At 34.0% G+C, this 25226-nt stretch overlaps 1 protein-coding gene across 5 annotated transcripts in view; it reads left to right on the top strand.

Moving 5' to 3' along the window:
• The window catches only part of TAB2 (TGF-beta activated kinase 1 (MAP3K7) binding protein 2), a 76224-nt gene that overhangs the window by 10950 nt on the left and 40048 nt on the right, over window positions 1-25226 (top strand). The window contains exon 2 of one of the 5 annotated variants that reach the window (XM_031456517.2): window positions 14305-14453. The exons of 2 other annotated variants lie outside the window; for them this stretch is intronic. The gene's annotated coding sequence lies outside the window, so the exon portion shown is untranslated. Of the gene's footprint in view, window positions 1-14028; window positions 14454-20824; window positions 21627-25226 lie in introns of those variants that run through there. 2 more of the 5 variants (XM_064486594.1, XM_064486592.1) reach the window with 2 other exon arrangements.

The raw sequence follows: 25226 nt of genomic DNA, 5'->3' as shown, positions 1-25226 counted from the left end.
CTCATATACTATTGTGTAACAAATGCAGTGACAGGGTTAGATATAAAACACTTTAGAAATCTACAGGAGGGGGCTGTCTGACTCAGTGAGGGAAAAGGGATATGAGAGGGAATTCTTCATAGGAAAAAATGACACAATCTGTGTGTGTCAGATAGGCAAGGAAGAGAAGGACAAGCTAGGAGTAGAGAGGGCATTTCAGTCAGAGAAAACAACATGCGTGAAGGATGGAAGTAGAAAGTCCACACATACTCAGTACTGTTTCCACAGTGCACTAGACACCACTGGTGGCTTAATTGGAAGTGAGAAGAGCATGAAGATCCTTGAACACTCTATAAAGTAGATTTGACTTCATCCTATAAATGATGGAATGTTTAAATTAACATTCTAGACAGATTTCTCTGGCTGCAGTTTAGATACTACTTTAGATACTACTCAGCCATAAAAAAGAATAAAATAATGCCATTTGCAACAACATGTATGGACCTGGAGATAGTCATTCTAAGTGAAGTAAGCCAAAAAGAGAAAGAAAAATACCATATGATGTCACGCATATGTGGAATCTTAAAAAAAAAAAGACACAAATGAATTTACTTACAAACAGAAACAGATGCACAGACATAGAAAACTTACGGTTACCAGGGGGGAAAGGGAGGGAAGGGATAAATTGGGAGTTAAAGATTTGCAAATACTAACTACTATATATAAAACAGGTAAAACAACAAGTTTCTTCTGTATGGCATAGGGAACTTTATTCAGTATTTTGTAGTAGCCTATAATGAAAACAGATATATGTATGTGTATGACCAAAACATCGTGCTGTACGCCAGAAGTTGACACAACATTGTAAACTGACTATACTTCAATTTAAAAAAAAAAAAGCTAGGCTTAGGGGAAGGGGCTAGCCTTATAAACATCCATTTGAGAGTTGATAAAGACCTAAATTAAGCCTGTGATTAAGGAGAAGAGTAGGGGATGAATTTGAGAAGAGAATACTGAGTGTGAAGTAAAATAGGGTAAGAATCACACACGCCCTGGCTTGAGTACCTGGGTGCATACCTAGGTGGTACCTACCATTCACTAGCACAAGAACATACCAGGGGGGTAACAGGTGAGGAAGATAGTTAAGTTCTGTTTTAAGGCTCCTATGAAGTTAGAAAGGAAAAAGGCATCACTAAAGAGCAAGACTAGTGTAGTTGGAGCTAAGAGAAGAAGAGTAGATGAGATCTAAGTGTGTACATGCTTTTCATTTAGGGTCTTTAGATTGTAGTAAGGATTTTGGCATTCAGGATGAGATTAGAGGCCACTGAGGATTTTAAGACATGAGCTATTTGTCTCCCCCCCCCCCCCCACTTACAATATGATTTAACTGGTGGTTATGCATATATAATCCTGAATTATTTTCATGTGTATAGATTCATGTAACCATCATAGTCAAGTTACAGAACTAGAACTAGCCCATCACCACAAAGAAATTCCTTTGTGTTACCCAACCTTAACCTCTGGCAACCACTGATCTGTTCTGTATCACTATAATTTTGTCACTTTGAAAGTGTTATATAAGTGGAATCACACGTTATGTTCTCTTTTGAAGTTGGCTGTTCTCACTCAACGCGCCCCTTGATATCCATCCAAATTGTTTCATGTATCAATAATTTGTTGTGTTTTAGTGCTAAGAAGTATACCATTGTATGGATGTACCACAATTTAATTATTGACTAATTGAAGGACTTTTGTGTTTCCAGTTTGGGGCTATAAAAATAAAGCTGCTGTAAATGGTTTTGCACAGGTTTTATGCGAAAATATTTCATCTCTAGGATAAATCCCCAGGATTGCAATTTCTGGGTTGTATGATGAATGTGTTTAACTTTATAGAAACTGCCAGTTTTCCAGAGTGTATGCACTATTTTACTTTCCCACCAGCAATATATGAGAGATCCAGTTTCTCCATATCATTGTCAGCATTTGGTATTGTCTTTTTTATTTCAGGCATTCTAATAGGTATGTAGTGAAATCTCATTGTGGCATTAATTTGCATTTCCCTAATGGCTAATGATGTTGAATATATTTTCATGTGCTTCTTTGCTGTCTGTGTATCCTCTGTGGTGAAGGGTCTGTTCAGATCTTTTGCTCATGTTCTAATGGGATTATTTGTTTTTCTTACTGAACTTAATGAGCTCTTTATACCTTCTGGATACAAGCCCTTTGTCAAGTATGTGATTTGCAAATATTTTTTCCTGGTCTGTGGCTTATCTTTTAATCCTCTTAACAGGGGCTTTTGCAGAGCAAAAAATAATAATAATTTTTATGAAGTCTCATCTATTTTTTCTTTTATGGATTGTGCCTTTTGTCTGAAAACTTTTTGCTTAACCTTAGGTCCAAAGATTTCCTCCTGTTTTCTTCCAGAAGTTTTCAAAAAAGCTTTACATCTTGTATATGTAGACCTATGATCCATTTTGACTTAATACAAAGGTGTGAAGTTTAGAGTGAGGTTCATTTTTTGTCTTGGGAATATCCAGTTGTTCCAACACCATTTGTTGAAAAAAATTGTTCTTACTCCATTGAATTGCTTTTGCACCTTTGTCAGAAATCAGATGACTGCGCTTATGAGGGTCTTTTTTATATTCTCTATTCCAGTCACTTGATCTTTGTGTTTATTCCTTTACGAGTACTGCACTTTCTTGATAACTGTAGCTATATAGTAAGTCTTAAAACCAGGTAGTAAAATTTCCCCAACTTAATTCTCATTTTTCAGAATTGTTTTCTAATTATTCCATTTCCTTCCTGTGTAAAATTTAGAATCTGTTTTAAAAAAATATGCTGGGATTTTGATAGATACTGCATTATACTCATAGATCAATTTAGGGGAAATTGACATTTTTATATTGTTAAGTCGTTCAATCCATGAACACAGTTTCTCTCTCCTTATATTTAGGTTGTATTTGATTTCTTTCATCAGCATTTTGTAGTTCCCAGCATATAAATTCTATGCATGTTTTGTTAGACTTACACGTAGATACATTTGGAGGGGGGAACATTTGTAAATGATACTGTGTTTTTAAACTTTGGTTTTCAGTTGTTCATTGCTAGTTTATAGCAATATGGTTGATTTCTGTAAGTGGACCCTGTATCCTAAGACCTTGCTAAACTGTTAAATTCTAGTAGTTTTTGGGTGGATTCTCTGGGTTTTCTACTGTGTCTGTGAGTAGAGACAGTTTTTATTTCTTCCTTTTCAATCTCTATGCCTTATATTTCCTTTTCTTGCCTTACTGCTCTAGTAAGTATTTCCAGTACTGTGTTTAATAGGAGTGATAAGATCAGACAAGCTAGTCTTATTCCTGATTTTAGGGGAAAGCATTAAGTATGCTAGCTGTAGGTTTTTTAATAGGTGCTGTTTATCAGGATGGTGAAAATGTTTCTTTTCCTAGTTTGAGTTTTTTTCATGACTAAGTATTGAATTTTGTCAAATGATTTTGATATGGTCATATGGCTTTTCTTCTTTAAACTGTTAATTGATGGTATCTTTCCTTTTTAAAAATTTATTCTGGCAGCTCTATGTAAAATAATCTATAAGAGTGGGGCAAAGATATGAGCAGGGAAGCCATACTAGAAATTATTGCAGTTATCCAGATGAGAGATGATAGTGGCTTGGACCAGGGTAACAACAGGAAAGGGTGTGAAGAGGTCAGATTTTGGATATGTTTCAAACCCTGGGTGGGCACGAATTGTTGATGAATTGGATCTGAGGCATAAAAGAGAAGTCAAGGATGATGCCAGGATTTTTGGCCCAAGTGATTGGAAGTATGGAGTCGCTATTGATTGAGTTGGGGAAGACAGTGAAGTAACAAATTTTGGCTGTGCAATCGAGAGTTTGTTTTTGGACATGAAAACTTTGAAGGGCCTACTAGGCATTTAACTGGACCTATCAAGTAGACGACTTGATATACAAAATGGAATTCAAGAAAGAGATTCAGGGTAGAATTAGAAATTAGTGTCATCACTTGAGTTGATGCATGAGAAATTATACTGATACTTATTTTTAAAATTATACCTGTAACCTTTTTCTTTTTAATGTGCTATTGTTTAAGGTTTATTAGCAAGAAGCAGGATTCTCTTAGCACTTTGTGAATATTTGGTTTGGTTCTATTTATGAGCATTGTTATTTATCTCACATTAAGTGCACCAGAAATTATGTGGTTGGGAGACAATTTGGGGGATATATATTTACTGTAATATATATTACAGTAAATCATACATATTTGATAAGTTGATGTCTGTAATAGTAGTATAGACATATGTGCCTTACTAATTTTCAGAATTTTGTTCTAATCTTTATAAAGAAGTAGCTCTAGGCATATTGTGAAAAGGATTTGATTATTAAGTTCTTAAATGGCTTTCTGTGGCAACATTTCTTTTGTAAATAAAAGTCAGCCAGAGAGACAGATCAAAAACAAAAATTAAAAACAAGAATGCAGAATAGCTAGCAAGGAGAGACTTACCTTCTGTTACCAGAAACATATTGGTAAAGGGAAAGGGTGAATGTCAGTTTATAGACTTGATAAAAAGATCTTCTAAGTTCCATTCAGATATATTTTCATATTAAGATATTCTAGAAAATACTTTAAGTGGCACGGTAGTTTCCATTGTAACTGGTTGACTAATGATATTTTCTTATTTATAATTTAAATATCTCTAGCACTTTGTTTTGTTTCTTCTATTGCAGGATTTACCATGTTTTATTATAATAGTCTGTTTACTTTTCAGTTTCTCCCAACTAAATGTAAGTTTTTACAGCATTAGTACAATGCCTTTGCACTTAAGTTTTCTGTAAATATTTGAATGAATAAGTGAACATACACACACTACTAAAGTTTAAAGCTAGTAGACTTGCTTGCTTTTGAAAGTAAATGAGTTTTTGAGATTCCAGAGTATAGATTATGGTCAAGTGTCTTTTCTGATGCTTTCAAACATTACAGCCCTGAAGAATGCACCCATACGTAGCAACATTACTAACCCAAGGTCAGTGAGGCACACATTTCGCCTTTTGTTATTTATTATTTTTTCATAGTGGTAGTGGATTTATGCAAAATCATCTTAACTTTGGCAGAGGCTTTTTGTATTGAATGGAGGACACTTTGCAAATAGTAGGCTGGGCTTAGAGTTTAGTCCTAAGTAGAATGTCTCAGAAAATTTCCAGTGCACGTTTCATAAGAAAGTATCTTTCATCTGCCTCTACTTAGTCCTTCTCCCCATTTCCAGGTAGACAGTAGAGGTATAGGCCAAGTTTCTCTTTAATAAAATTTAGTAATAATTACACTTTTTATTTTCATATAACTTTTCTCCTTTGGGCTTTAAAAGACAAAAATATCCTGAGCCTTTACTGTTCCAATCCAGATTTAAGCACCAAGAGAACAGTTATTTTTGAAAGCCATAGTATTTTATTGCCAGATCCCTGCTGTGTTTGTATGTGCATCTATATGTACATATGTGTGTATACATCTGTATATACAGGTATATATCATGTTAGCCCATGACATATTAATAAAATTTATAGGAAGAATGGCTTTCCTCTTGTATTGTTGACACCAACATAGTAAGAAGTGCTCTGTTCAGGCATCATGGTTAATAAGGCCGGGGGCCTGTATAAAATAATCCTTATTCTCTGGGAGAAAAGTGTGTAGTCAGCTGAGTCTCATACAGAAGTACCTACCTCTCATAATTATTGGAGCTTTAAGTGAGTGAATGCACTATAAATCACTTGGCCCAATGTTTAGCACATAAATCAATGCTTAATAAATGTTAATTATTCATGGAAAACTTTGTTATAAAATTATTACAAAAATAATACGCTTAAAGCTTTATAATAGTCATTATTATACCTCTTTTCATTTGACTTTCTTGATCCCATTCTTTCCTGCATTTTATCTAGCTTTTCTGACTCCTTTTGTTGTAAGTTCTTACAACAAAGTCTCCTCTCTTCCTGTCTTGCCTCTTTACCATTATTCCCTAGGTCAGCATCATCACCTTCTACTGAATCTCAGTACAGTTTCATTTACAAATCTACATACAAAATCTCTTACCCTCTCTTGGAGAGGAAAATGACATAATCCGGCTATGTTTTAGGAGCTGGAAAGCTTGTTACCACTATGAAATACAGCTTAGAAAGACCTAAGAGTGGAATAAGCCATCAAATAAGAGGTTATTGTGTTATCGCGATTGTCCAGGTAACAGATACCTGAACAAGAATCTTGTGGAAATAGAAAGGAGTTAATAATGCAAGAAATACTTGTGGGAGTAATCAGTGGAAGTTTGCCACTGATTGCATATGGTGAGGAAAAGAATGGAAGGCTCTGAGATTTCTAGTTTCAGAATTATGCTCTAATATTAATAATTAACATATAGACAGGTGGGAATAATCAAATCCTTTTCACAATATGCCTAGGTGGGAAGCAGTGGGTTGAGTTTTGGACAAGATGACTTTTGGTTACTAGCAAGGCACTATCGGGCTGTTAGTTTACTCGTTCCAGTCCTACGCACCCCTGCTACCCCCTCACTCTCTGAATTCCATTGCTATTAGTCCAAGAACTTCCCATTAGGAAAAGTAATTTTTTGGTCATAATCAACACTAGAGATTGAAATGTATGGCTAGCAATTCCTTGTTTCCTCCCACATTCCTATTATCCTCCTCTTTTGGACCTTTCCCTCCAATGAAAAAGATTACTTAGAATAATCTTTACCACCATCACTGCTACCACTCACCCCCACCTCCAGGATATTGGTAGGTAAGTTTTTATATTTTTATAGAAAGTAAATAGGGCAACTTGGCAGAGCTCTTCAAAGAAAAATAAAACTTTATGAAGTGTTTGTGATTAAAATCTTAATCAATGAGTAGAGTAACACTTCATTTATCTAGTATCATTAGGTAATAAATATTCTACATAAGACAATTGAAACTTACCCCAAAATTAATTTATAGATTTTGTGTATGGAGATTTTAATGTTATTTTTATATATGCTATGTAGATTTTATTCATATATGTATTTTTTAATCTCTCCAAATCTATTTCTCTGTAATGTGATTTCTTTATATGAATTACTGCCTTCTGAAACAGAGAACATTCCCCCCACCCCAATTTCACCTATTCTGAAAGAAACAGCTTTTTGTTTCAGAGCTTCAAAACGAGAATCAGGAGCCCCAGGTTCTAGTCCAGGGTCTAACAGTAAATTCTTGTGTGAGATATTTTGGGGTTGTTTTACCACTGAATTGTGCCTGGCATGTAGTAGGTGCTTAGCAAGTATTTTTTGAATGAATCATTGTTTTATGCCTACTTTAGCACTCCTTTCCTGATTTATTACTGGAATTCATTACTGCCTAGTAATTAAGTTCTGAGTTTTTAATGTAGTAGGAGTATCTAGGTTCTGATTGAGATGAATTATTAGTATTAAGCTTAATTTTTAATGTCTGTTTTTGCTATATAGTAAAAAAAAAAAAAGTTTGGCCTTCTCTTGATGTATTTTCTAGTACTTAAACTTTCCAAACAAATGGTCTTCTAATACTTGGTTTATTGAGGATAGTTTCTTAATTGAATATACTCTATGTGCCCATTTTATATATAGGTGGTGTCCTGTATCGCCCCATGTCCCCAGGGATCTTATACCTTAGATGAAGGGACACAGAAGAGAATAACTATATGTTGGATCATGAAGCACTGACCCACAGGTACATTAGGAGTTTTAGGAATAGAGAGGTCCATGTGGGCTGAAGCACTAGAAAATAATTCAGAAAGGGGATGGAACTTGAATTGGTTTTGAAGAGGTAGTTAAGGCTTTGATAAACATCCAGGTGGAGAGATGACATCCTAAGCTTGAGCAGTAGCATAGTCAGGAGTGAAAGCAGGGTTTAATATGTCCAGACAAGGTCTGACTGGATTTCTATGGGGACTAGCGGGAAATAGAAGTAGATGGATTTAGTAGAGTTTTACTATAGGCTCCATAACCCTGAAGGGGTCTGAGGGTAGAGTTCAGAGGAGTCCCTGCATTTAGATGAGAAAAAAAACACATTTTATATTTTTATTAACAATAACCTGTACCTGAAATGTAGTATTTACTTCTATTGCAATTTTAAGCTGTAAAGCACAGTAGTATTATCAGTGCCTATGACTTTATTACTAATGGAAAAAGCACAGCTATTTCATGTGACTTTACAGTTGGGCTATCTCTGAATATAGTTTATGCAGATTACTACTTCAAAACTGTGTTTGTTATTGAACCTCTGCTGGATTTTATGTGTTGAGTGTTAATAAAGAAGCATGTATATCACAAATAAAGGTTTTCAAAAACACTTGGTTACTGTGTTTTTCAGTGTAATTGGTTTTCTTTATAATCATGTATTTTATTTTACTCATTTAAAACTATTCATTTAAAAAGAACTATATTTGAGTAAAATTGGCTTTCTTTGTAATCCTATGTATTTTTTTCTTATGTGTTTAATATTACTTTGAGAGAAAATACGTAGCTTTCTCCAGACTGCCAGAGGGGCCCAAGACACTGGACCTAGTGGAACCAAACTGGATAAGGCCTTGAAAACTACACTGAGTTCTTTTATTTGAAGTGATAAACGGGGAAGGAGCCTGGTGAATTTTTCATTTGTTTTTATTGTTTTAATTACAGAATAAATAATAAGTTATTTTAGAAATTTAAAATTTTTCATTAAGTTTGAAAAAGAACCGCTTCTTAGCTTACAACTATACATAAACTAAGGTTTAAAAGGTAACAAAAAACTCATCTGTAATCCCACAATCACTGTCTTTACCCACTTATTATGTATCTGTTCCAGTTTACTAAGTTCTTGTGCAAAGGAGTAGAATATTTAAAGTGGTTATATAGAAGCATTTCTTAATCTACTGTACTAGATAGGTGAGGTGGGAACAGCTTAGTGGCAGGGAGGTAAGCTATGGGACTGGTCATTAAGAAGCTGGATGATTGGGATAGTAGGGATGGAGTAGAACTGGCAATTCCGAGAGGTATCTCAGAACCTATGGGACTTGGTGATAAATACAGAGGCTGAAATGCATATAGTGGCGTAAGGAATAGTATCAAAAATAAAGTTAAGAATAAGGTGCCTAAAGTAGGATTCTTGGAATAATATTGTACAAGTCCACCGTATCTTATCTGAAACCCTGAGGCCAGTTGTGGCTTGGAATTCATAACTTCTTGAATTTTAGAAAGGTACATGGTGTGTGTGTGTGTGTGTATATGTGTGTGTGTGTATATATATATATATATAGTATATATATATATATAGTGTATTATATATAACATCCCCAGCAAGCTGTGAGGTGTCATCCAGTAATTAAACACTAGTATTTCTGCAGTGAAAAATGGAAATGATTACTGTAAGTAGGCTAAATAAAGCCTATAAGTAGCTTTCACATCAGTTCAAAGCAGATTTTTTGCCACTACCAAATGAGTTTGACTGAAGCTTCCTGAAAAGTCTTTTCAGAACTGTTTAGATTTTGGAACTGTGTAAGTGACTTGTGGACTGTATTAGTTGTAACATCCAGTGAGGAGAGACTCTTAGGAGTTGTTTTTTGAGAAATGTTAATTATTAAATGGATGAAATTTGAAGGAGTTGGAAAAGATAATGGAAAGCAAGAGTAGAGTTAAGGTAATTTCAGTTTTCAGGCTAACAAGAAAATTGCTATTTCTGGTAAAAATGGAAAGTTGAAGGTGGGGAAGCTAGTTTGGGGAAGAGTTTAAGTTTAACCTTATACACACACAATTAAGAGGAAAAAATTCTTGCTTCACCTGACTTTCCCTTTTATTTTTTATGTATTACATACCATCGGTAAATGAGCTTAAAAGTTTAGAAGTGTTGGAGTATAAAATTTTCTTTTAAAACAGGCTCTTAATTTTCAGGGCCTGTACACTCTAACGTTGAGATATTGAAGTACTTCTGGGCTGGGAGTGGTTGGAAAGGGTGTTCCTAACTAAGGGTTGTGGCCCTGCTCGCTGGAACAAAACCTGACCAGTAGACCAAAAGAAGTGGAGTGAGATACTTGTCCTCTAACAGGATGCTTGTCTATGTGGCTGAATCATTAATATGGCCATATTTATAATAATATGCATATATTCAGAAGTAATCATTTTTGCAGCAACAGTGGTAGCTGCTTTCGATGCTTTTTAGTGCTTAACCACATACCAGACACTGTTCTAAGGGGTTTTCAGCCAGCAGTCTAGTGGTATCTGTTCTGCCCAGTAGACTGGGTCATGATATCAAGCTAGGTAGGAAGCATTAGCCAAGGTAGTAGTATGATTTTGATTCCCCATTCACTTTTAGAATCTGGAATATAGGTAATTCATGCATAAATGTATAGAACTGAGTAAGTTTCACCTGTATTGCCATTTTGAGATTTTTTTAAAAAGTTACTTTGATAAATGGACTCATATATTAGTACTGTCCTATTAGAAATATGAACAAAGCATCTTTAACAAAAATGAAGAAGGTTCAATAATTACTCTTAAAATTGTTCAGTTGCATTATTCTGACTATATAAGTATACTGTATATGTATGTATTTATTTCATGATTCATAAGTTTAAAAAGGCAAATTTTGTTTTAAGCTTTTATTCATATTCTGCTATTGACTTGTATGAGTTGAACTTTATGTTTTTCTTCTGTTAAATAAGGATATTCGACTAAATAATCTGTAAGGCCCTTTCAACATCAGATTCTGTGATTCTGAATGTTTTAAGTTTCATCAAGTTTAACAGAAAGTTTAAACTACAATTTAAAGAAGATTCTCCCTAGAGTATGCTGTAAGTATAGATGAAATGCCAGAGGGACCAGTGAGAGAATGAATATCATAAGTTTGTACCTACATCCTTTTGACAAACATTAAGAGTCAGAGAAATAAGGAACCTAGGAAACTAGAAGAATGTGCAGTCTTGACTAGAAAAATTTTCAAGAAGAAAATGATCATTAGCCATTCAAGTGAGTAATTAATCAAGTTAATGAAATATAGAGGAAGGAAGGAACCCTGGACCCTGGAGGTTGAAAGCCACAAATACATCTCTGGCCCCAACTCTGCTGCTTATGGAATTTTGATAATCAGTAAATTAATTTTCTGAACCTTGCCAATGAGAGTAATAACTACCTGGCCTTCTTTAGTGGTTTTTCACGAGGCTTAAATGATATGATGAATTAGAAAGTGGCTAATAAAACTTAAAATATTCTATGAACCTTCTTTTAAAAAATAAAATTTTAACTTAGTATATTTGGAGATCTAATTTGGGTTTATTAAACAATTCATGAATCAAGCAGCAAAGTTATTGTAAAGTGGTAGATGAAGAGTCTGAAGAGGTTATTGGATTTGGTGGTTTGAAAGGAGGAAGTTATCAAGGGAGGAAACTTGAAGGGAAATTAGAACAAAGTTTAGGCCATAGCATAACTACTCAGTAGAAGAGTTAAGGCACAGCTGGTCAGAGAGAGATGGGACTAGCGTAGTTTGTTTATTCCTTGCATTGCTGTTGAAGTTTTTTGTATGCATGTTTGTATTCCTTATGGGATAAGGAATGGATAGATGGCAGGAACTGCAGCTCATTCTCAGTGCTTTGAATAAAGTAGCAATTTTAATAAATAGCTTTGTGAATAAATACTTGCTGAACAAGACTTAACTGCTAAAGAAAATTTTTGTGGTAAGAATGTGTACATGGATGTATGTTTAAGATGGTTAAGGCTTAAAGGTGTTCACAGGTTGAAGTGAGAGATTAAAAAGAAAGGGTGTTGGTTTCCTCAAGAAAATGGGAAAGAAAGGGATAGGATCTGGAGCCACAAATGAAAATGCTGGTCTTACTGGTATGAGACTGTTCCCCATAAAAGCACCAGGCCAGGAGGTTTTACCACTGAATTTTTTTTAACTTCAAGCACCAGATAATTAACTGTATTTCAGAACATAGAGGGGAAAAAAGTTAAACTTCCTAGTTCTTTTTACAAAGCCAGCATAACATAAAATACAAGTGTAAAAAGATTATACACCATTCTCACAAAAGTTGATGCAAAAAATACTTAATAAAACTATCAATGGAATCTAGCATTACATTAACAGAATAGTGCTATAACCCAGGTAGTATTCATTCTAGGAATGTAATGATAAATTGAATTGACTCATTAGTAGGTGAAGGGAGGTTATAAATATCTTGAAGTATATGAAAAGAAGGAAGGTCAACATTTGTTCTAGTAAGAATCCTTAGTGAAAAAAGAATAAATGAACATAGCCAAGATTTTATATATCTCAGACCAGAAGCCAGCATTTTGTTACTAGAAATGGTAAGATACTAGAATTCCTATTTTAGTGAAATACTAAATTCCTTTTAAAAAGTCATGAATCAAAAAAGGTTTGGCCAGCATTACTGTTACATAACATTGTCTTGGGAATGCTGGCCAATATAATTAGATAAAAGAAGAAAATAGGAGGTGTAATTATTGAAAGGGAGGAGGCATATTTATTATTCATAGATGACATTTTATATCTATATATATAAAATTTTATATATAGCCATTTTATATAAAAGCCAAAATAATCAATTGAAACTTTATTAAGAATGAGATTTCAATATATGGGATAGCTAGTTACAGAATAAAAGCACAAAAATTAATGGTTTATCTAAAATGTTTTTCTTGATGATCTTTAAACTGAAACCCCATTCATATGGATTAATGAGTAGAAATTGTCATTCTTAAATACTTTACTTTTTTTTTTTGCCTTGTGGCAAAACTGAATCTTACCATTTCTAAGTAAAGTGCAGTCTATTGTGAATAAGACATTTAACATGTTAACTTTTAAAAACTGTTTTGAAATAAAGTTGTAGCAGTGAATATATTTCAAGTAACTATAAGGAAATTTTTTTCTTTTCTAAATTCCTTGTGGTTTATGATACTTGCTCTATTACTTGGTAATGCCAGGGAAGGTGTAATCTGATCTTTGAACCATATTTGGTAAATAATAATTTTGTGTGGAACCCACTGTTCTATCAGTAAGAGGAAAATTATTGCCCAAATGTAAGACTTTTCTTTGCCCTTAAACTATTTCCTGACTTAAAGACCAAGTTACGTTGGTTCCTTTTGTTTTTAGTACCTACTGTGTACCAGGTTGTAAGGTGCTAATTCTCATGACAATCTGGAGAGCTGGGGAGGGGTGGTATCCCATTTAATAGGACAGAAACTTTGCAGAGGTTTAGTCCATACTGAAACCAGATTTAAACCTAGGTCTTTCTCTCCTAGTATATTTACAGCTACAATATGCCATCACAAAATGTGGAAATTTTACATTTTTCTTGAAAACTACTTTCATTCTGTTTTGCTTTGTTATGTTTCTAGTTACTAGAAATGCAGGGAGTTAAGTTCCTTGAATCCTGTCTTCACTATTTTTTGTTGTTGTTGTCCTTCTACAGTTCTCACAATCTGCCATCTTTTGACAGCAGCAGAGGATTCCGTTTATTTTGACTGCTGAGGGATTGATTCATTTCTTAGAGAAACTCCTAAGGGTGTCAGCTTACCAAGCATAAGGACATCATTTCCAGGCCCTAGTAATCTGATTAGTACAATAAATAGTTTAACATTTTTAACAGCGTACCATTTCTGTAATCTTTGTAGTTGTAAGTTTTGAGGGGGTTTTTTTGGTAAGTAATGTGGACCTACCCCCCCCCCCCCATTACTGAATCTATTTTGGTAATGGAAAAAAGAATTTCCAGTGTGGTTAAGAACCACATCTTATAAGCTGTTCTTTGCCTCCCTCTTTAAGAATTACCAAGTATTTTTAAAAATTGGAACTTGAACCTCATTGCTTGGATACAGCTAAAGCATTTCTTAAGAAACCTATGAGAATCAATTGTAAGAATTTAAAGGAACAATTAGAAAATGATTGGAAACAAGATAGCAAAAGAGAAGAGTAAAGGGACCTGAAATGAGGACTTTACAATTCCAATTTTACCAATGAAAATGGATTTATTGTTGTTTTTCTCTTTCTGTTATACTCAATGGTCCCATATTGGACAGTCTGTTGCTAAAAGCCAATAGAGATTTCATAAAGGCTACTGTTTCAATTTCTAGAATTGGAGTTCAGAGTGGAGTTGGGTGAGAATAGCATCTCCTGGTAATTTGTAATTTAAAAGATTCCTTTCCACTTAAGAATATTTTATGTGAGAGACATTGGGGACTACCTCATTGCTGATAGATCTCAATGTTATCTGGTCACATTTCTTGTTCTGCCTACCTCTAGTTTACTCTAGTTTCTCTTCTGCTTTCAAGGCTCCAGACCCAGTTCCTGGACCTGCCCTGGAAAAGAAGTATCCAGTAGAGATGAGCTCACTGCAGTTACTTAATTAAAAATTTGTAAGCTGCAAAAATGGCAATGGGCCAACCAAGAACAGCTACCATTTGAATTTTTCTATTTCCAGGTATGCTTAAGTCCATGGCACCAGTCAAGCTTAGCCTGTGTAACTGCCTTACTATGAAATCTATAGTAACCAAAACTTTACTTTCAAAACTTGTAATTATCTTGCTTTAAAGTTTAGTAACATTCCTAACATCTAGGTAACATGCAGCTAGCATTGACTTTAACATATCTTTTGCCTGAATATTTCCAATTTAACTTGTTTGCTGGTGGTAGCAAACTAATGCAAAAACAATTTAAGAAAAATAAATTTGAAATGCTGTTGAGTTAAGCCCTGTAAATGTACAAAAAGTACTCTGGTCTTCACTAAAAAGTAAACAGTAACAACAAAACGGTCTTTCTTTAAGAGGTTCACTATATGGTACAAGTATATAGAGAACCAAATAAATGAAACTACTTCTCTGTCCTGAGGTCCTCAGCTATTCTATACTACAAATGCCTTCACATGAAGAGGTAATATATTCTTGAATAATTGGAAAGATGATTTCTAGATAGACTCAAATAATGTATTATGTAGTACTTTTACCTGAAGAATTTAATTATATAAGTGTATAGCTAATATTTGCTGTATTTTTACTTAATTGCTCAAAAGAAACCAGTCAAGAAGGTCATAAGTAGTTGGAATTTTCATGGAATGTAACAACAAAACTGAAAACTAAGGCATCCCGCTGCCTTAGATTTTAACCTAGAGAAAATTTTGAATGGTTAGAGGGCTGAGGGCAGTCTAGCTTTTAAGGACATTTATTGCTTTTACCAATTTGTATAGATTTAGAAACAATCCATAAAAGGTGACTCTATTTACTAACTAGGTAGATGATCAAACATATCTTTTGATTTTAAAGTTCAATTTAAATAGGTTAGTGATTACCCAGAATTGAACAGAGGAATTTTATATCCCAACTGTGATTTTTAAAGATGATTCTAATATTCTAGCTTATGCTTTGTATTCCATTCTCCAAAGGTAGTTCATAATAAGTTTAATATCAGCCAATCTTGTCAGCATTAGGTCACTGATTATGTGCCACATTATTCATTTAGTATTGGAATAATTATATCTCACTGAGTGTTGAATTAGGACTGGAAAGGGAGCCACTACCAGAGTTATTGTAAGATTAGGTTCACCACTGTTAGATGAATTAAAGGGGAAACTAAAGAGAGAATTGCTTCTGAATTTCAAAATCACCACTGTTAGGTGATTTAAAGGGGAAATTAAAGAGAGAATTGCTTCTGAATTTCAAGTCTTAATAGTTATCACTGGGGCTATGAGTAATGGTGAAAGTTTTCTACATTTTTGAATGTAAATTGTGTGTAAAACACTGTGGTAGGCACAATAGGAATGTAAAAATGAATAAACCTTGCTTTCGGTGAGCTTACAGACAAGTAAGACAAAATAAGTATCATAATAGAGGTACAAACAATGTACTTGAGAGTACCAGAGAGAATCAACTTTATGACAAAGGTAATACTTCTTCTGAACCTTGAAGGATAGATAGAATTCTTTAGCAACAGTGGCAAGAATAAGTTATGAAAGTCAAAATAAATAATATGTTCTAAAAATTGTGAGCAGTCTAGTGTGCCTAGAGAATGGTAGGATATGGAAGGACATGATGCGAGATGGAGCTATGCAACACATGGTTTCAACTGTCAGGTGAAAGAGTTTGGATTTAATTCAGCGCAGTTAAGTTGGTGAGTCTTTTGAAAAGCTGACTGCTATAGAGTGAGGGCTGACTTGATGAAGTTAGAGATTAGGCAGTAGTAATATCCATAAAGGACAATGTGTATTGTTGTATGCATTAAGCATTTTGTGTGAAGAGTTTTATCTGCAGTTTTTCACTTAATCCTTACAGGAGTTTGTGAAAAGTAACCAAAATAATATAGGTTAATAGCATTAAATTGAGCACAGGACGCAGCCCATAGTAAGAGCTGAACCAGGGTAATTTACTATAAGCTCAGAGAAAAATGTACTTGTCCACCTTTATGTATGAACATTTAAATTTCAGCTCTCAGGATTCCTGATCATTGATCATTATTATAGTTGTTAACTGTACTTGTTAAATATAACAGTTTCAGCATAGATAACATAGGCTTCAAGTTATTTGAAAGTACATTGAGTTGACTAAGTACAGGTACTTTCAAATAATTCATTCTGCTCTACTTTTACTCTCCTACCAAGATACAGAATACAAGTAGTGTTATGGGGAAATATATAGGAAATAATTTTATAGGGAAAATATTCTGCTCTAATCTCAGTTGTTTATGTTTAATTAGACAAGTAATACATGAATATATTCTTATAAAAAACGGAAACATAACAGATGACTGAATCTCCTTGGCCCATCTTCCTTTCTTGTGTCCTTTACCCTCTCCTAAATAGTGTGTATCCTTTCAGAACCTTTCCTATGCATTCATATAAAGATATCCATTTAAAATTTTTGTATCCTTTTTTATATAAAAGGTATCATTATACATGGATTTTGCATCTTTTTTCATTCTGTAATATGGTTCTTTGCTTATAATTATTTGGATATCTTGCTCTACTAGCACAGGGAACTATATTCAATATCTTGTAATAACCTTTAATGAAAAAGAATGTGAAAACAAATATATGTATATATATATGCATGACTCGGGCATTATGCTGTACACCAGAAATTGACACATTGTAACTGACTATCCTTCAATTTTAAAAAAAGGAAAAAAAAAGTTGCATGGTATTCTCTAGTATTGCTATGCAGTAATTTACTTATTCCTCAGTGGTCATTCAGGTTGTTCTTTTAGTCATATACACTGAAGTGACATCCTTATAGGTTCCTCTTTAAACACAAGTATTTGTCTATAAATTAGATGTTTTAATTTATATAGAGTATAGATAGGGCCCTGGTACTTTATGGTGAGCAACACATTTCATTCAGTCTACCTCTGTGATTGCAGTAGCACTGGATAGTGACACCACAGCTGAGAACTGCTGGCTTAGAATCCTGATCTACTACCGACTTAGTTGGAACTGTGGATTTCTCTCTTAATATGGTCTTTCCATGATTTTCTTCAGTTTGAAAAAAAATGGTGTAACAGTCATCCTCTCTGCTTCACGTGTACGGAGGATAAGTGAGATAACAAATATATGATGTAGAAAGTCGAATATAAATCTGAATTCTACTAGTTTATAATCTTCTCAAAAGCAGGGACTGTGTTTTATTCATCTTTGCATACTTAGAGCACAGTACCTGGCTTATACTGGGCAGTGTTTGTGGCATAGGTCTCAGATATGAAGGCGAACCAAAAAAGTAAATCATATTTATGAAAAAGTTACAGGCCAATTTCTGGAATCTGTACATATTTCACTGAAAACTTCTCACCTTTTTAACCTTATCTCATCTCACTTCCCAGCTGCACTGCAGCTATAATTCTTCAGATTTATCATATTCTTTCATGGCCTTTCGCCCAACACAGTTGTCAGTGATATCCTGTGCAAGACTTATGATTCATCTGTAATGGCTAAGTTCAAGCACTGCATTCTTTGTGAAGTTTCCCCTCCTTTCCTCAATTCCTAAGTTTTAGGCACTTCTTACCCTTGGTCTCCACTGCAGCTTATACAGCTCTAAATGGCCCAGAGTGAATGTTGCCAAATGGATGCATGCCCTGCTCTGGGGCTTAGTGGAATGTCACAGAACCAGGCAGGACTTGGACCTTCAGAGATAAATTATCTCAGTCTGTAAAGTGAGAAGCATGTTGTTCTTGCTGACTTGCGGGCACAGTACATACGGTGTAGAGAAGAGCAATTAAGATCATCAGTGATGTACCCAAGCCTACCCTGCTTCTTCAGCCTAATCTTTCATGACACTTTCTCCCTGTTAGTCCCACTCCCTGCACTTCAACATTAGCCAGCTGCTTGTGGTTTCGCAGACTTGCCATGCTGGCTTGCTCCTTCAGTCTTTCCCCAGACAACCATTTGTGTTTGAAATAGTCTTTCCCTCTCACCTGTCCACCTAATGGACGCATTTTTATGTTCCAAGACCCAGCTTAGGTGTCTCCTTCTTTAATTAATCTTTTCCATAAATCCTCCCCTTCCCTCAGAATTGACTGGTCCCTCCTTTTTTTCCCCTGTGTACTGCAGCACAACTCAGTTATAACTGAGTTATTGCATTTATTTGTTGATGTGTTTGTCTTCCCCTACTAAGATGTAAATTTCTTGAGCAGTATGCCATTTCATAAATCAAAACGTTAAGTAGATGATCACTTTCATAGTTCATTTTTCTATGAAAGTCTAGAGTTATGGATATGTATTGTAAAATGAGATATCTGGTTCTTTATTCAATTCTATTATACAATTTAAAATGTTATTAAATTAAATATTCTCTAAGGGTATAATATATATGTAGTTGTTTGCAGAATTGTGAAGTAGTTTTATATATAATAAATCTACTGAGATAGAAGTTTCTTTACACTTTTGAGATTATTCTTGACCATCTAATATAAAACTCATTCACCATAATTGTAACAAGCTTAATAGCCAACTATTCAACAATTTCACAGTGTTAGATTTGAAAGACTGGCATATACTTTAGTATTTTAGAGACATAATTGAATATTGTTTTACCACTTTTAACTGCTCATTTTGAATTCTCATAATTTCTTTTGAAGATTCTGAATACTATTATAGTATGAAATCTTTGATTTAAATGTTTTCTGAATTTTATACATTTTCTCTGTTAGCAGGTTTAGCGTTCACGTGATTCACTGCAGTTGTCTATTACCAATCAAGTGAATGTATATAATTTTAAAATTGCTGATTTAACTTTCTGTTAGTCATTAAAGGTTTTAGAGAATGATAATAACTGTCCATTTACACTGTGTCTAACTTACGAAGTTAACCATCACACTCCAAATGCCATAACACATGCAAACCTAGCAGCTGGCCAGCAGTCTACCTTGGGGAAAAGTCAGCTGAGGACCGTGATAGTAGAAAGAAGATGGGCAAAGTTAGAGGAGATGACCAGGAAAAAACAGGAGTCAAGTAAGGGGTCAAAACTGCACGGGGATTGTTTGGTGAAACTTCTCTTAACTTTCTGAGTATTCATCTTAAAATGCCATTTTAGATTAATATTTTAACCAGAGTATTTTCATTTTCACTGAGTTTGTTGGTTCATTACAAATGTTTATGGTTGATTTTTTTTAAGTTTTTTTTTTTTTTCAGGAGGGAGCAGGTAATTAGATTTATGTGTCTGTTTATTTTTAGAGGAGGTACTGGGGATTGAACCCAAGACCTCGTGCATGATAAGCATGTTCTAGCGCTTGAGCTATACCCTCCCCCCTTATGGTTGATTTAAGATGAAAACTGGTTCCTTCCATTGCTTTCATTTTCTTTTCTCCACTTTTTCCCACTTTACTTATAAATAGGAACTTCTTATCATGTCATATATTTATATCATGTTTTCTTTCAAAGGTGATATTTGTGTACAGAATGGATTATCCAAAAAATTGCATTAAGGGGGCAGGGGGTGCATTGAGAGGTGACTTGGTTTCCATCTTAAAGCCCTAATGTATTGGAAAATAATAATGAGGTATGAGATGGAAAATACACACAAGGTAGTTAGTTATGTAATATGTTTTGATGAATTATAACCATTCTGTCTTAGATTTATTGCACTTTTCTTGATCCTTAGAAAATGGTAGCACTCACCACAAAACCACAATACATAAATTGCCAAATGTGGCTGACTTGCACATTCCTTTTAGACAAACTATAACTGGTAAGCCTTTTAACTCTAAGAAATGGTCAACATTCATGGACAGTGTATTAAATGAGAAAATTGGGAGGTTTTCTTTTTAAGAGGAGGTAGTGTGGATCATTATGTTACTTCAGCTATTAGTATTTATTGTTTTTCTTTAGAAAGTAAATTACTGTAGGCTTATAAAGTTGAGAAATACATTTTCTGGTAACATAATCCTTTGCTCCCTTTAAGCTTTTAAGTGACACTAAATCTGAACATGATCAGTAACTTAAAGTAAGTAGCATTTAGGTGATTGATTTGGTATGTTTTTTATTTTTGCAAATAATGTGTAAAATGATTCAATGTTACAGGCGTTTTATACTAAAGTTTATCTTATAAAGATGGATTATACTTCTGTTTTTAATTGTAAATGATAATAGTATTTGAATTTTAGATTTTAATTACCATAAGTATAATTCTTGAATTTTAACTCTTAGGAAAATAATTTGACATTATAGAATTTAGCAGGAAAGTTTGCTTTGCCTTAATAAAGATGTAACATCATACTCCAAGAAATAATAATTCTAATAATTTGCTATTTAAAATAATTTTGAATTTTTTCATGATCAGTTAATGACATTTTGTAAATTCTTTTAAAATTAATCGTGTGAAGTACATCAGCTATTACCTACCTGGCATTTGATGAGACACTTACATACTACATCAATAATGTAAAAGGTATTTTAAATAGTATATATAATTAGAAAGGTAATTTTCTTTTCAGTTTAAATCTTCATTGAGGCCAAGAAGTTTCAAAATTTGCTATAACTCAAAAAAAAATTATGGCTAACTCACTGCATAGTCTGATCATGTCAGTTAGTCCACAGAAGAGACACAAGTAATAATTAGTAGTAAAAAAACATTAACCTCATGTTGACAACCAAACAGGTAAGTTGAAACATTCTACCTTCCCGTTAGGCATCCTGAGGAAGTTAATAACAGTTGTTGATATCAAAGGGGCTTTGCAGTACAGACGGTTCTGTTAAAATTTGATATATATGTCCCTGAAAAGCATCATGCTATAAAAATCATGCCCAAAAGAAACAAAAACCCACAGGATGTACAGGAAACAAATGAAATTTGGGGTACAACACTCAAAAATGTCACCATGAAGATTTAAAGAGATAGGAACCTTTAAAAACATGACAGTACAATTTTACTCATGTCAAATGGCTAAGAAATATGTAAAAACTTACACAGTATTTACACAGATAAATACTGTGCTTTGCTTTTGAAGAGACCTGAAGTTTGCTTATAAAAATGAGCATAGATGTGGCAGCTTGTTACTGTGAAGTCATTGAGGAAAGATTTTCTGAAATCAGAAGAAAAGTTGTGTACCAGAAGTGAATGGGTGTGACTGATTCCATGAGGACGTAGTGAGCTGAAGTAGCTGGCAGATGTTTAAGGTGTGTTCATATTTACATTTTGTGTGTTCATATGCAGCTTATTTCAGCTGAGTATGGTTTTCTGCATTCACCTAGTGTTTCTCGCAGATGGAATCACAGCACAATTCATTGTGTTAAGATTTTTCCCTAATATATCAGTTGCACTGGCATAAATGTGCAGTTTCAAAAGAAGTATTATAGCAGCACTGATGTATATAGCCAAGGGTAAGGCAAACACTTTAGTTTGGAGAAATACCACCACTTGTTATAGTAGTCTTTAACCTGAATCTGTTCTGATGCATATTTAGAGATTTACTGCAGCAGATACTTACTGAGCATCTACTACATGCCTTACACTTCCTAAGTATTTAGGATACAGCAGTGAACAAGGTAGTCTCTCCACTTTGAAACTAACATTACTTGTGTAAGAAAGTTTTGTCTGTTGTCAAGGGTTGGCTTTAAGAGATACAATTAGATGTATGGGTGGATGAGGAAGTCTAGTTAAAAGAGTCTGCTGGATAACCAAGCTTTTCTCCTACCTCTTAAATTACATACTTTTACAAGATAATTTCCTAGAGTCCTGTCTGACTCAGGGTTCCATTGTTTATAGAAAAAGTTACCATCTGTGAAGGTTACTGTGGAAATCAAAGTTAAATTTTAGGATGGTATATATGTTAAAATGCAAAGACCCCCTTACCTTCTTGTCCACAAGCTAAAGGAGAATCCTGATGCAGTTGAGAAATGAATTTTAGTTTTATATATTTCATCCTATTTCTCTGTGGTATTCACTATGAACTATATTTTTCTTTGTTATAATTAAAATTTTTCCAGTAAAACTCAACCATGTAAAAATAGGGCAAAAATATAATACGTATAAAGGTTTCCATAATAATACTAAAATGTTAGAGGTAGTGTATCTCAAGAGCTTGTATGATAAAAGCGACTAGACATTGCAGCCTTTGTTGACCTTTCTCATCCTCTCTTGTAGCTGCTCCCCATCCCAAGCTCCTCCTTCCTAATCCCCTTTCCTCCTGTCCCTCCTTCTAGCCAGCCTACTGTTTGGTTTTCAGGTAGCTTTTTCTGAGTTCTTTAATTAAACAAGTTATTTATCCCACATGCATGGAAAAGGAGGGCCTCAAAGACCCAATCCTTCAATATTCTACAGCCAGAGTGGCATGTAGCTCTATTTGCTAATGTTCTGTTCCCTTGTACTTTGTAGAAATTCACGATATTTAGAATAAATGATTATTACTGTGTTTTTACTGTAGGCCAGGCAAGTGCAATACCATTAATTTTCACTGTTATCACTAATCCTTTAAATTCTTGGAGTTGTTTTCATCATTTACAAGGAATAAATGATAGTAGTAAGCTATTTTATTTACTTGTGTGCTTGTTATGTGCTCTTTTTTATCTTATGTGTATTACTCATTTAATTCTCAAAATTGCATGAGGTAGCTGCTCATCATCACCATTTTATAGGTGAAGAAACTGAGACACAGAGCAGTTTAATGATTTGCCCAAGAAGACAGTAAGTGGCAGATTAAATTTCATAAATGAGCACACATTACAGAATCCTAAAATTTATACTTAAACCAGCCATTTAATTTTCTCATCTTATTTTTAAATTATTTTTATTTTTATTTTCGGGGGGGAGAGGTAATTGGGTCTACTTATTTATTTGTTTATTAGAGGAGATACTGGGTATTAAACCCAGGACCTTATGCATGCTAAGCATGCACTCTACCACTTGAGCTATACCTTCCCCCTAATTGTCTCATCTTATTAAATGGAACAGTGCCCACTAATATAGAATTGAGAGTGAAATATTTAGCAATGTTAGGTTATTTCTGTTTTTAACTATTAACATGTTCTTTTGCCAGAAAATTCTAGGAACAGTTGGCTACAGTAGAATAGTTTCTTGAAATTCTGCTGCTTAGGAGAGTTTTAAGCCTTTTAAGTTACTCTGAGAGTAACATTTAGTGTATTCATTGATTTCTTTTTTTGGTTAAGACTTTAATAGTAAAGGCCAGTGCACTGACTGCCAAGTTTGAATTATGTTAACCTAAGTAGTTTATAGAAGGTACATTACCAGTTAGTTGCTACTTCTGTTTTCAGAGTTGGGTCTCTGGGAATTAAACTTTCTTCCATCATTTACTCTGTATGTTACCTCCTGCTCAGGAACAGCAGCTTTAATCTTTGACATACTTTTATGTATCTCCATAGTTGTTTGGGAGTTTTGTTTGTTTTTTAATCTCTTGTCAAGGTTTGCTAAAAAGTAATATATCTCATCTAAATCTATAACTTCAATAGTAGAATAGTAGTGTTTCCCTCCTGTCCCTTCCCTTCCCTTTTCTTCTCATTCCCTCTGGGGTTAGGATTGCAAGAGCTTTGCTGTTGTATTGGACTTGATGGAAAGCCAGCTTTTGGTAGCATATGATTAATATTCTGCAGTTTTTTAAATTAACAACACACACACTTTTCTTCCCAAAATGCTAGTAGGGAAAGAACGTTGGAGATATAATCCACCCCTTATTAATAGATTAAGTGGCTAGGCTAACAGTATTTATAGGAAAAAGTAATATAAATACTGAATATAAATGTAAGTTAAAATTATGAAGTAAGTAATTGAACAGATGGACATAGGCATGAAGAAGCATGGTGTATATATGTGGGATAGAAACTGAGTTACAAAGCCAAATCTTCATTTTCCACAGTGGGAAATCCATAGAGAATGTATACAACTGAAAAATCAAGAAATAGCCCTTGTGTAGGAATGTGGAGAAATAGCTCAATATTGACAGTGATTAGTATAAAAGTGGAGAGGCATGGGGCAGGGAAATGCTGGTTTCTCTGATAAACTTTGTTGGTACTATTTGGCTTTTTTAAAAACTACATGTTGTCTTACTTAAAATTTTATGTAAATTTTTTATTATAGGATGTGTCATGTTAAGATAGCTTCTGAACAAAAAACTAATATATTTTAAAATCAGTTTTTGTGTATAATGTTTAATATTTGGGCTGCAAAGAATGTTGGCCTTTAGGGAAAAAATTAATAATGACTGTATAATGTTTTATACATAATATAACCAGGCATATTTTTCTTAGAGTATTCTTTTTTGGGGGGGGAGTATTCTTAAATTATATGGTAAGATTATCTCATCTGTGCTCAAGTTTTAATTAATGAGAGCACTAAAGATGCCTTTCAAATGTTTATCTGCAGCCCAGACCCAAACTCCCTCTGTGGTATCACCATTTTGAGGTTTTAAAAGTACCCTAGATTCAGCATGTTCAAAACTAAACTTATAATCTACTCCTTGGTTTTTCTTGGACCTTTTCCACTGTTTGCTAGTTTATAGATGGCATCACCATCCATTTGAAAATTGAAATCAACCTTAACACCTCCTTCTTTATTTACCCCAGTATCTAATCCATCTCCAAATTCTATTAAATTTTACTTCCTTAATATCCTTTAAGTTTTTCCTTCTACTCAGTCTCGTTGCCATCTGCAATTACAAGCTATTAACTGTTTCTTGACTAGACTGTAGTAGTTTTCTAACTGGTCTTCTCATATATTCTTTTGCCCTTTTCTTCATGCTATAGCCATTCTTCATAGACATATGA

The sequence above is a fragment of the Camelus dromedarius genome, chromosome 6, assembly GCF_036321535.1.
Source record: "Camelus dromedarius isolate mCamDro1 chromosome 6, mCamDro1.pat, whole genome shotgun sequence".
In the NCBI taxonomy this organism is placed as follows: domain Eukaryota; kingdom Metazoa; phylum Chordata; class Mammalia; order Artiodactyla; family Camelidae; genus Camelus; species Camelus dromedarius.
The sequence above is the reverse complement of the archived record's forward strand: the minus strand, read 5'-3'. Positions and strand labels throughout refer to the sequence as shown.